Here is a 12,058-nt window from a genome sequence, read left to right on the forward strand (position 1 = left end):
ATCAGTTTAGAAGTGGAACCTGCTGCTGAGCTTGATAATTTTTACACCGTTATTATTCGTATACAAACATATACGAGTATTACTGCTGCAAATCGTAATGAGCTAATATCGATATTATCGTAGAGTTTAACAGAAATGTAGTGTTAAAGTTGTAGAAAACCAGAGTAACTACCTGGTTAACGTCAAAAATGTCTTCTCCTGTTAAAGTTTAATAAAATAAATTACGTTTTGAAAATTATTACAATGTAATTAATATAAGAAACTTGAGTGTGATAAGTCTTACGACGAATTGTAATTTATTAAAATTTTCAAATTCCCATGCCATATGGCAGTGAGTGAAAGACCAAAAAAAAAAAGAAAAAAACAAAATAAACATATGAAAGAAAAGGTAATAAAGAGGATTTTCGGAGGAGTACAGGAGCAAAACGAGTGGAAAAAGAGAAAGGAAAGGAAGGGAATGTCCTTCGCTGTGAGCTTTCTATCTCAAAATTTGCATATATAAAGTGACATCTTACAATATTGGTTGCCTATTCCCGAAAATATATTTCGTGAGTACTGGACTGTTGAACATTTGAGCTTGTATACAATTAAGTGAAACGTTGGTGTTAAACAGAATCAATTCTGAGGTGGGTAGTAATAAGAAGGAAACGAGCAGATTGAGCGAAAATGGAGGACAGATATTATCTAGATTAGACACTTCTAGAAATTTTGGCTTAAAGAACAAAGCTTTTTAGACTAGATGCATTTTAATTATTAAAATCCAAAACTATTATTTATCGAAATTCTATAAACAAGTTACATTAATTATTCAAATGTCAGGGTGCTAAATAAAATCAATTGCAATAATCAAATATTCTCTCTTTGTTGAGTGATTGTATTTCTCCTATGAAAATTAATCATTATAGATTGAATTTACTGTTATTGTATTGGAATGCGATAGTACTGAATAATTAGATTATTACAATGCAGTCAATTGTTACAATTAAAATCAGATAAATTGGATTAAATTTTGAACCACAAATTAATATCCAACTATAAAAAATATTTGTAATCATTTTAATTAAACAAATTACCATTCACACACTATCAGATCATAAAAACCCATTAATTCTCATAACTTTTTTATTGGTTACAATTTTAAATCGATACAACTTATGCTACCAGACACGTAGATATGGGCGTACATTTGATTGAAATCTTATACTTTGTATTATTACAATGAATTATACGAGCTCTGAAGGTATAAAATTATTAATCTCTAATAGTATTGGAATATTTTTTGCTATTATTTAGATAACAGCTAGTATTTTTTATGTACCTTTGACGGATTTCTTATTTTTTTTTAATGTTTCGTGTTATAAATCATGTCAATAACGTCAAATGAAGATTATTAACACTGTCACATATTAGGTGGGCTAAAAAGTTCAGTTCAGTTCAGTTAGCACTATCCTTCAAAAGGCACGTGTCTAAATGAGGCGAAAAAAGCACTATGCACAAAGTGGACGCCCCGAAGATGCTGTCGTCGACAAAAACATAAAAAATCCACAAAATAATTTCGGATATACTGAAGCGGATAGGAAGAGCTGAAACCCTAAATCTATCAAAGTAACGTGCTGGACGTATCGTGATTGAATATTTCGGTATGTAATAGCATTTTCCAAGCGCAAGCTCACAATCGACTAAAAATAATAAAAAAGTGACGATTTTGTCCAGTGTTTGGAGCTTGTCCATCATAATCGTGTCGACATCATTTCACACTGAAGGACAGTTGATAGTCAACCGGGTGGACCGCTCATGATGAACCGACTCCAAAGCGTGAAAATTCTTCTGACAAGGCTTGGTCTTTTACAGAGTAGAATGTATTTTCCAGTAAATATTATTCAATATCAAATTATCAAGAATTTGGGAAAAGATGATACCATTAACTAATTCTGAATGTGGAGTAGGTAGATAAAGATTGTGCATCGCTAAATCGTGTCGCGCTATGGATAATTTGCATTACATGGGCTTCGAATTGCTTCAGTGTCCACCGTATTCTTCAGATTGGTCTTTAGTAACTATCAGAACTCGGGAGGATGCTCGTTGAAAGTTTGCGCCATTAAAGAGAACATCGCTGAATCTGAAGCCTATTTTGATGCTAAATACAATTGTCGTATCGCCCTCGAAGGAAACTATATTGAATAATAAAATAGAATTCTAGAAAAAGAAAGATCTATTCTGTAGTAGCATACGAACTTTTCCAGCCCACATTTTACAAATCAACTAACTCTCCAATAACAACATGATCCTTGAATTAGTAACCTTTGGTAGAATGGAAATGCTATTCATCATCTCATGCCATGCCATGTCAACATTGCGATAAGTCCATTACCATTCAAACCCTGTTTGAGTGTTTGTCATTCTTTAGTGTGGATCAAGTTGCTAGGTCGATAGTTAACAATTCCGTTAAAAATGTTGATTAGAGCACGTCGTTTTTGCAATAATATTTGCATTACAACTTCAATTTTACTACAAGAGACAAGAGGTATGAATGATTTGGTTGGTCAATTTTATACCAATTAGTTTAATGGTTAGAAGATAATTGGAAACGTGGACCATTTTCTCCGATAACAAGTATTAAGGAACAGAAACTTCACTAGTAGTAAGCTAAGTAATCAACTCGAAATAACAGGATATTTGCCTTAATTAAAATTCGCCTGAGATCATGCATTCTTGATAACTGGAAGAGTCTTGAAACTCGATTAAGTCTAAGCTCTCCAGATAATTGTGACTGGTGCTAGTTCAAAAATGAGCTCTTTAGGACGTACAAAGCTGATTTATGTTCGTCTGCGGTCTATGAATACAGAATTTTATCTAGAAAACATTTCTTCAAGAAGAATGCGTTGCACAAACTGTTATGTATTACTGGTCTCTTCAGATTTAAAATTAGTTTCTTTTATAATTTTTTAGAGACAGATGAAACTTTGACGTTTTTAGATACTGACAATTTGCGTATTTATTTCAAGCAATAGATATATATTTCCTTAATTTTGATAAAGACTCAAATAGAAGTCGAAGTGAGTTTTTATCTAAATAAATTATTAAAAAAAAACTAATTTTAAAACAGAAGAGACCTAAAATCAAGAACATTCAGAAGCATGAATAAATAGATATATATCAAGTGCCTTATACTAATTGTGACGCTGTCTACATAGGGCAGACATCTCGGTATATATAAAATAGACTGAAAGGTCATCAATACCATAAAAAAATAGGGCTGCAGACGAACCTCGAAATATCAAAAAAAACATAAAGTCAATTATAAAAATTCAAAAATTCTTGGAACGGAATCTGATACACGAAAAAGAAAATTAGAAATGGTTCACATTCATAATAACGAAAAAGCTATAAAAAGGCCTAAATAATTTAAGTAGATCTTTTCGAGATGTGAAAACGAAAGAAAAATTAATCTTGTTAAAACAAATTTCTATTTTGATTTTATTCTTATTTTGATATTTATAATGTAGGTGATCTATTGATTAATATAAATACGCAAATTGTTAGTGTCAATATCATATTTGATAAAGACTAAAAGAAGCCGAAACGTCAAATTTTCATCTGCCTCTAAAAAATTATAAAGGAAAAGACCTCAAATTAAGAACATTTAGGAGCATAAACATACAGGAAGTCTAAGAAATAAGAAGTTTCGGTATATTGTACCTGTTGTACCTGCTCCAATGAGCCTTGCTAGAAATAGATGGTGTTATTCTTTTGTAGAGGAGAACATTCATTGAGCAACTACCCAAAACTTGATAATAAACTTACCCAGAAAAGTAAGCGGTTATAAGACCTCGGTACGGTCTATCTGTTAACTGAAGTTAATTTTTTCTGTGAAGAAATTCTTTATGCTAGTAAAGTTTAGTAGATATTCAAATTTTTGTACGTGATTTTCCATCTTAAATAAAAACGAAATGTTTTGTTGTTGCAATATTAACTTCATACTAACTATCAATTAAATAATTAAAGGCACAAATTTATAATAAGAAAATTTACTTTGGTTTATATTAATTTCGACATTCCTCATTTTTCATTATTTGTCGGTTTATCAGCACTGCTATAATAAGGAAAGTGCTGATTATCATTAGAACAGGTTATTCCAAGTTGCTATGTAATGTTTTATCCATAAACCCATACATTATTTATCACTTCTAGACATTGTTCGTAGAAAAACAAAACTCATTGTGGCAATTTTATTAAAATAATGCAGTAAGCTGCACACAATCGTTAAAAAATGTAACGATATAATCATCCTGATAGAAATGTTCATCTTTCAATTTAATCTTTACATGTATAGAATGAAAATCATTAACGTTCGAAAACATCTTATACTGCATACATCAAACCAGAAAAGGAGTTTATAATGACGTAGGTATATCTACTCAATGACGGACAAAATTGTACGCTTATTTATGAACTTGTAAAAGTAACTTAATGCCTTGTGCTCCCGGTACTACTAATTGAAATCAATAAATTATATTGTTGATAATATGCTATATTTTCTAAATTATAAACATTATAAATGGAGATAACAAGAAGTAGCCCACAATTTTCCAAAGAAACTTGATACAATGTAAATAATTTTAGATGAAAATATATTCCAGTGTACCTATATACAGTTAAAAAAAGCCGTGAGCAGCAGAGCTCCATCACAAAAGTCGAATTTTTCAATTCCAATTGACAACAAAGAAAAAATTGTGATAATGACAAGAAATTTCGAAAATGGGAAGTAAAAAAAATCACCCTAGCAACGATCATACTCATATTATTCATTAAATAGGAGGCGGTCCAGTTCAACAATTACAACGATCAAAATGATTTCGGGCGTTTTGTGCTAGAAGAAAGAAGAAAACTTTGAACTTGATAAAGACAATTCTTCAACATCACCCCTACTTGCATTCGAAGTTCGAACCCTCTAGTTAAACTTTTTCTGGAAAAAAAATAAGAAAATATAACAAAAATGACCATAAAATGGAGAGGGGTGGAGATGGAAAGTTTCGATCTTAGACAGGAAATCATCTCGCAACTAATTGAACCTACATGTGAAATTTCATTTTTCAGTCGCTTTTCGTTTGACCTGCAGAGGTGAGTAAAAGGTCAAAAACCTCTTTTTTGCACTGCGACCCCTTGAAATATTCATTTGTTTTTAACCAAACTCTAATAACATCAATCCGCCGCCAAAAAAGCCATGTATGTTAATTTTGAACCAAATCGGACCCATAGCAATTACTCGAGAGACGAATAAGAATTTTAGCTTAAACAGATATATATATATATATATATATATATATATATATATATATATATATATATATATATATATATATATATATATATATATATATATTGTTATGGTATTAATAGTGTGTAATGTGTTTATTTTTATAAATTTTATTTTAAATAAAATCAGATTTTAATTTGGGCGCCATTAATAATTATTTGAATTTCTTTATTTTATTATGTTATTATTATTTTTTTTTTATTCTCAGGGTATTATATTGTGAGGTCAAATTAAAAAATTTTATTGCGATAAATTGTTATGGTTATAAGGTCAGATTATAATAGTTTTAAGATCGGGTCTGTTCTTTATAATGAATAAAATAATCAAAATATACAATTTCTCAACTAGCTATTACAATTATTTTATTTTACAAACATTCATTCATTCATTCATACTCATAATTACATTCATAAAACTAAATTATATGGAAATGTGAACTCAAATATTATATACTAAAAGAAATACTTAAACTTAATAGAACAGTACCTTAAGTGTTTGTTATGTTGTATTTTTTTATTTTTTTTTATTGGAAATTGTTACGGCCTTGCAGAATAAACAGATACTCCGCTGTAGTTCCACTCCTGTTCTTTTCCTTTTCACAACTTCTTTATCTTGGAAATTGTCCCTTTGTGAGTATTCTCACTTATTTCACTTTATTTAATTGTTTTCACTAATTTCTTATTACTACACTTATACAATTATTAATTATCAATCCTTTGAATATTTTATGCCTTTTTTATCAAGATTTTAATTTTTTTTTAAATTTCAATTAAAATTATTTTACTCTTTTTTCTCTTGCCAAAAAAATTTTTTCTCGTTGTTGATTTTTTTCATCATTCTTTTTTTTTTAAACAAACTTTTTTTTTCTTTTAACCAATGATATTTATTTTAAAAGTTAGTTACTAAATTGTCATTTCTAAATTTTTAAATTATTGTGGCTTTATTCAAATAATATTATTCTATAATTTCTTTGTTGTATTTATTTCATTCCTATGTTATTAATTTTATCATTGCAGTTGTTAAAATTTTTATATTTTATCATTTATAACCTTAAAATTTATGTTGGTATGTCACACAAATTTTTGAAGTTGGTGCTCCTGTTTTTATCTGTCAATTTATGGATTAAATTCTTGATTATACAGGATTTGTCAAAATTAAATAATAATTTAGAATATAGTGTTGACCAAAACTTAATATAAAGAATGTTATTTATTTTATTGTGATAAACTGCTCTAAGTAACCGAATAACAGAACTGAACTTGCTGAACTGCTTTATTTATATCTTATTATTGTTTAATAATTTATTTTGGATATATTTATACCATAACAATATATATATATATATATATATATATATATATATATATATAATTTATATATAAATAATATTAATTTATATATAAATATATATATAAACTACAGACGACATTCGAAAAACCATCATAATCGTGTTCAGGTCTCAAAACATGGAAAAAATTATGTTCCCCCCATTTTTCTTCTAGTCATGCCTACCGTAATAGTCTAATTTTTCTTTACGTAGACGACTCATTAAAAAACAAAATGGATTCCACAGTGATAATTTTAACGGAAACAACTAGCTCGATTTCAAGCCACATTGTAAATGTTCATGGTCCAACAATCCAATAAGTACTAATACAACTATAGACGATGTTATTTTTTTGAACTCGTTAAATGTTGCCAATTCAAGTACCAATAGTAATGTAACTTCTTCAATTCAAATTAATAATGCTCACAGTTGTACTTTTAATATCACTATTACAAAATAAAAATTGATAAAAGTTTTGTCGTAAAAACGTATGAAACTCGTGAGTAAAGTAACTTTTCTTTCACTCGTAGGAATTGCCGCATGAGCCATCACTTGTTGCATAAATAACTATTATGTAACAAGTGCATAAAGTTGTACTTTTTTCACGAATGGAAAAATGATTCCATGAGTGAAAAAAAGATACTTCATGCATACATTATTTTTTCTACAGCCCTATAAAATAAATAAAATTCAATAAGAAATTGGGGATAATTCAATTAGGGTAAATCTGGTATAGATGGTAATACGGGAAAGATATCCAACGCCATAAATCAGTGAAGAGTTTGTTTGTGACGTGAATAAGTGATGTTTTTTAGGGTGCCTCTTTATTTTAGCAAAAAGTAAGTAATTTCCATTTTCAATACACATTCAAATTGTATAATATGTCATATTTCGTTTTTAACATAACTTAGAGTGTGGGTAACGGTGGGATTTAGTTTCATAGTTGTTTAGATGCAACGGGGTGCGTTTCGTTTGAGTTTGCATCCACCATGTCTGATGACGCGCTTTGGCCATCTCTCCCGACCGATTGGGAGAGAGGACCATGCCTCTATTGGGATAGATAGCGATCCCTGAACTTTTTATATTTTAAATGTTGACGGCAAATCTATCTTTTCAAAGATGCCAATTAAGTATATCCCGCCTCTTCTAGAGGATCATGGACATAGAAAAACCTCAAAAAGGTCTTGAATAAAGTCCAAAGGTTATTCTTTGAGAAGGGCATTAATATAATTCCATATTTCTGGGAAAACTCTTAAAAGAAAGTTCAAATCTGGCTACGACTCCAATACACCAATAGGTCCTAGTTCTTGTTTGGGCTCAGCTAATGAGTTACGACTTGTCAGTCATACCAAAAAAATGCAGGTCCATGGGTCTCCCTTAAGAAAGGACTGTTTACGAAGTCGGACCTTATAGTTTCGTTAGCAGCTTGGTCTTAGACATAAATTTAAAAAACTAAAAAAGAGAAGCAGGTTACAATTGGTTACAATTGGTTACAACTGTTCTTATCTCGACATCCAGATCTAAGTATAAGAAAAACTGAAGGCGTATCTTCGGTCAGAGTCAAGGGGATGAATCGAGATGAAGATATGGAATATTTCAACTTATTTTATACCTACACCAACCAGGTGCAGTTGTAGCTTAAAAAGTTTCAAAAACAGTTCCTGTCATTATTTCATCAGAAAAAAGAGAAATGATCAGCGTAGTTAGATGCTTCAATGCGGAAGTAGAGTTTCTTTCTCTACTAGTTATCATGAAGGTGGTGAACAAAAAAAAGGAATGGAAGGACAACATGCCACCAAGAAGTTACATTGTTATGTCAAAGCAATCTACGTATGTGAATGCTGAGATTCTTTATAATTGGCTAAGGAATCATTTCTTGCTTCGAAAACCCCTTGGAATAGTTGTCATCTCATATACGACACGAGTTGTTTTCCGCTACGATGTTGATAATTTATTCATAAGACAATTTTTTGATAGCTGTTAGCATCATTTGGAATCAAATGAGTGTTACTGAATTTTTTTCTTATTTACTAACTAATACCATTAAATTGATTTTGAAAAACTATTTACAGACAGCGTCAAAAGAAAAATTAGGAAACTGCATATTATGGTGAGAATAATTGATTTCATTTATATATGATAAACTATGAAAATATAGTTTTGAAATTATGTCTTGATTTATGAATAATTTAATTTATGAGAAGATTTCCATCAACTTAATATCACTCTAACTTTAACAAATTTGGAGAAGTTTGTAACATAGACTAATCAAATTTGATTGGCAGATTGGTATAAACAGAAACTTATAACTGTTGTAAATGATTGATGATTCACTTTGCATAACTATAGGGCTATTTCCAAAGTATACAGCCTTAAAATTCTAACAACCATGGGATGATATTTCATGTTCTTGAAATAAAATACCTTTAAAGAGAATATTCCATTCGAAACAATATATTGTATGATTTATTATATTATATATTTTCACCCTGTTCAAACTTTTGAATAATGAATTAATCTGCAAAGTCTTGTTGGCCAAGTACCCGAACGTGGTACTTCAATCACACATTTCGATATTATTAACATTTACACAGATTAAAAATTAGATTCAACGCTACACCTATGGTAGGAGAGGTTGCGGATAAATAAAGAAATAGAATAATTTGTGGGGGAATCAATTAATTTGGAGTACAAAACAAGAAAATGCGTTGGAACAAACAATAAGAAAACTACTTAATAGACTACGTAAAGAAGTATTGCAAAAATTTTAATTTAATTTTAAAATAAGAGTAAATGTGATGTAGTTAATATGGAGACTTCATTAAAAAATGCCGTACTGTTACTCCATAGATTGCGTCAAGAATCTTGAATGAGTTTTCTGAACTTGAACTTGGGATTATTTTCAAGCTAGATCAGAATTTCTGAAGGGTTGCTAGAACTTTCTTTGGCGTGGCTATCTGCAGATTCGTTTTCAGGGATTCCATGCGTATGCGATGAAAGCCAGATAAGAGAGACTAGTGTTAGAATTATTACTCATGTTTATTTCTTTTCGTTGATAGAAGCCTTGAAAAACTGTAGTTTGTTTTCTATGTGTATTGTCCCAAAACAATCCACATTTTAGGGTCTGTAGTTACTATTATCAAGTAATCTATTATACAAAATCTAAGACCTATAGATCTCAACTCTTCAATATTGTATATAATTCCGTGTAATTACTAATTTTATGTTTGTAAGTATTTCATTAACATTTATTGTACTAACTATGTTGAATTATTTGCCTTGTAGGTACATAGAACCATGAATGACTGTTATTGGTTTCTCCAACTTATAATTGAAATATTTACAAGTAAATTGCAATTCAGAGAACATTATCGTAGTAATTTTGAAAATAACACAATACAGAGTGATTGTTCAATATTACTTGATTGAAAAATAACCACTGTTGTTTTAGTCTATCATTATTATACATTCTATATAAAAAATGATTCAATTTACTGAAAGCGTAAAATATAATTCAATTTTCATTCTATTAGATGAGAAGTAGTAGAAAGAACTTTGTTATAATATACTGTATGGGTTTCAATTTAGAGAACAGGGTAATTTTATACTTTCGAGGTGTCCTTGCTTTTTGGATTTAGAAAATTGAAAAATCATCCAATTTCGATGATTTTTTTTAATCTTCGTTTTTTCGACAAACTTACGAAAAAAATTTTGGGAATAAAAAAAAGAAAGCTTATATTGGTTTCTCAGAGCTTTAAATCTTCATGAAAATGCACTCATTCATGTATTATTGTTGATAACTTTTTCCAAATAATCTAATGAAGTTGTTATATTTTTCTTCACAATCTACACAAAAAAATGAATACATTGAAAAAAATGTACATGAAAATGTTGATTTATCATGTTTTTACAATTAAAAATAATTTCTCTTAAAATTGACCTTTTCTCATATATAATCGTTTGTACATTTTATTTATTATTTTTCAATATATTCGTTTTTTTTTTAAAGATTTACAAACAAACGAACGAAAAAATATATGAACTCGTTTGATACTTGGCACAAAAGTTACGAACATTTATATCTCAAGAAGTGTATTTATGACCACATTTAAAGTCATAAAACCATATAAAATCTTGTGATATTTGAAATATTTCCTATATTTCTTCACATTCGTCGTAAAAATTTTAAAAAAATCATCGAAATCGGATGATTTTTCGATTTTCTAGAGCCAAAAATCGAGAGAACTTCATAATCTTTCCTCACTATAATGGATTGAAACTAGACAAATATACAAAAGCGTACATCTATAATATTGTTACGAATACGTATCCGCCCTGGAGTCGGCCCTGCCTGGATTTACTGGAATTCTAAAATTCGGAGAAGCGCGCCGACTTTGATGTTTGTTTTTATATAACTTTTTTTATTATAGCAAACGGTTTATTCACATTTTTTCTTTGGAATAATTTCTATGAAGGTCTATTTATTCATTTGTTTCCTTTTTTTCTTTCCTAGGAAATTTTAAAATTCTTCTGGGATATATAAGAAGCTTGTGAAGCGCAATTCAGCTTATTTTATAATAAATAGTCGTAGTTAAGTTGGGAATTCTGGGACTGTTAGTGATATTCCCATGAAATACACTATTTACTACACCTACACTCACAATTAGTTTACCTTAAGTCTCTAAAGATAACTTGATGATCGAAACGCGCGTCAAACAGTGTAATTGTGAGTGTTGGTATAGTGGTAGTGTAAACAGTGTATTCAATATAAATAGTAGTAGTGTACAGACCGAAATAGAAAGTAATCGAAGAATTTAAATAAATTATTAAGTTAGTCAAGTGATAGTGATAAGTAAATTATATAAATTAGTTAAGTGTAGCGTAAGGTATTTAAATAAATCAAGAACTTGAGAGACAGTGTTTATTAGTTCACCTCACGAATAGAAATTGTATAAATAAATAAGAAAAACATTATTCTAGAATATTCTAGACTATTCGATAGTTATTTTGAATGTTTTGGAGAAGCCAATTCATTATATTTAAAATGAGATTATATGTAAATTATATAGTTAAGAAAACACATTACAGATTATAATAATACTTCAAAATTATAATTTACAGCTTCGGGAAAATTGTATAATTATGTATAATTCTTTATAAACATTATATATTGAGTGTATTAATTATATCGCAAATCTTTGTATTTGAGTTTTTAGTTCTTTCCATGTTATCATATTAAATTAATAGCAAATAATGAACTGAACAATATAGCAGAAAATTACTTTTGAAGTTGAGTATTGATACTAATATAATATATAGTTTTCAAACTTCACTAATTTATCATTAAAAAGGTAAAAATTACAGAGAAATTCTTAATATAAGAAATATTGGAAATTGTTACTATTAAATTATTT

At 29.1% G+C, this 12,058-nt stretch overlaps 1 protein-coding gene across 1 annotated transcript in view; it reads right to left on the reverse strand.

The window, feature by feature from the left end:
* Window positions 1-12,058, reverse strand: part of LOC130444388 (uncharacterized) — a 90,807-nt gene that overhangs the window by 77,949 nt on the left and 800 nt on the right. The gene's annotated exons all lie outside the window — the stretch shown is intronic.

The sequence above is a fragment of the Diorhabda sublineata genome, chromosome 1, assembly GCF_026230105.1.
Source record: "Diorhabda sublineata isolate icDioSubl1.1 chromosome 1, icDioSubl1.1, whole genome shotgun sequence".
In the NCBI taxonomy this organism is placed as follows: domain Eukaryota; kingdom Metazoa; phylum Arthropoda; class Insecta; order Coleoptera; family Chrysomelidae; genus Diorhabda; species Diorhabda sublineata.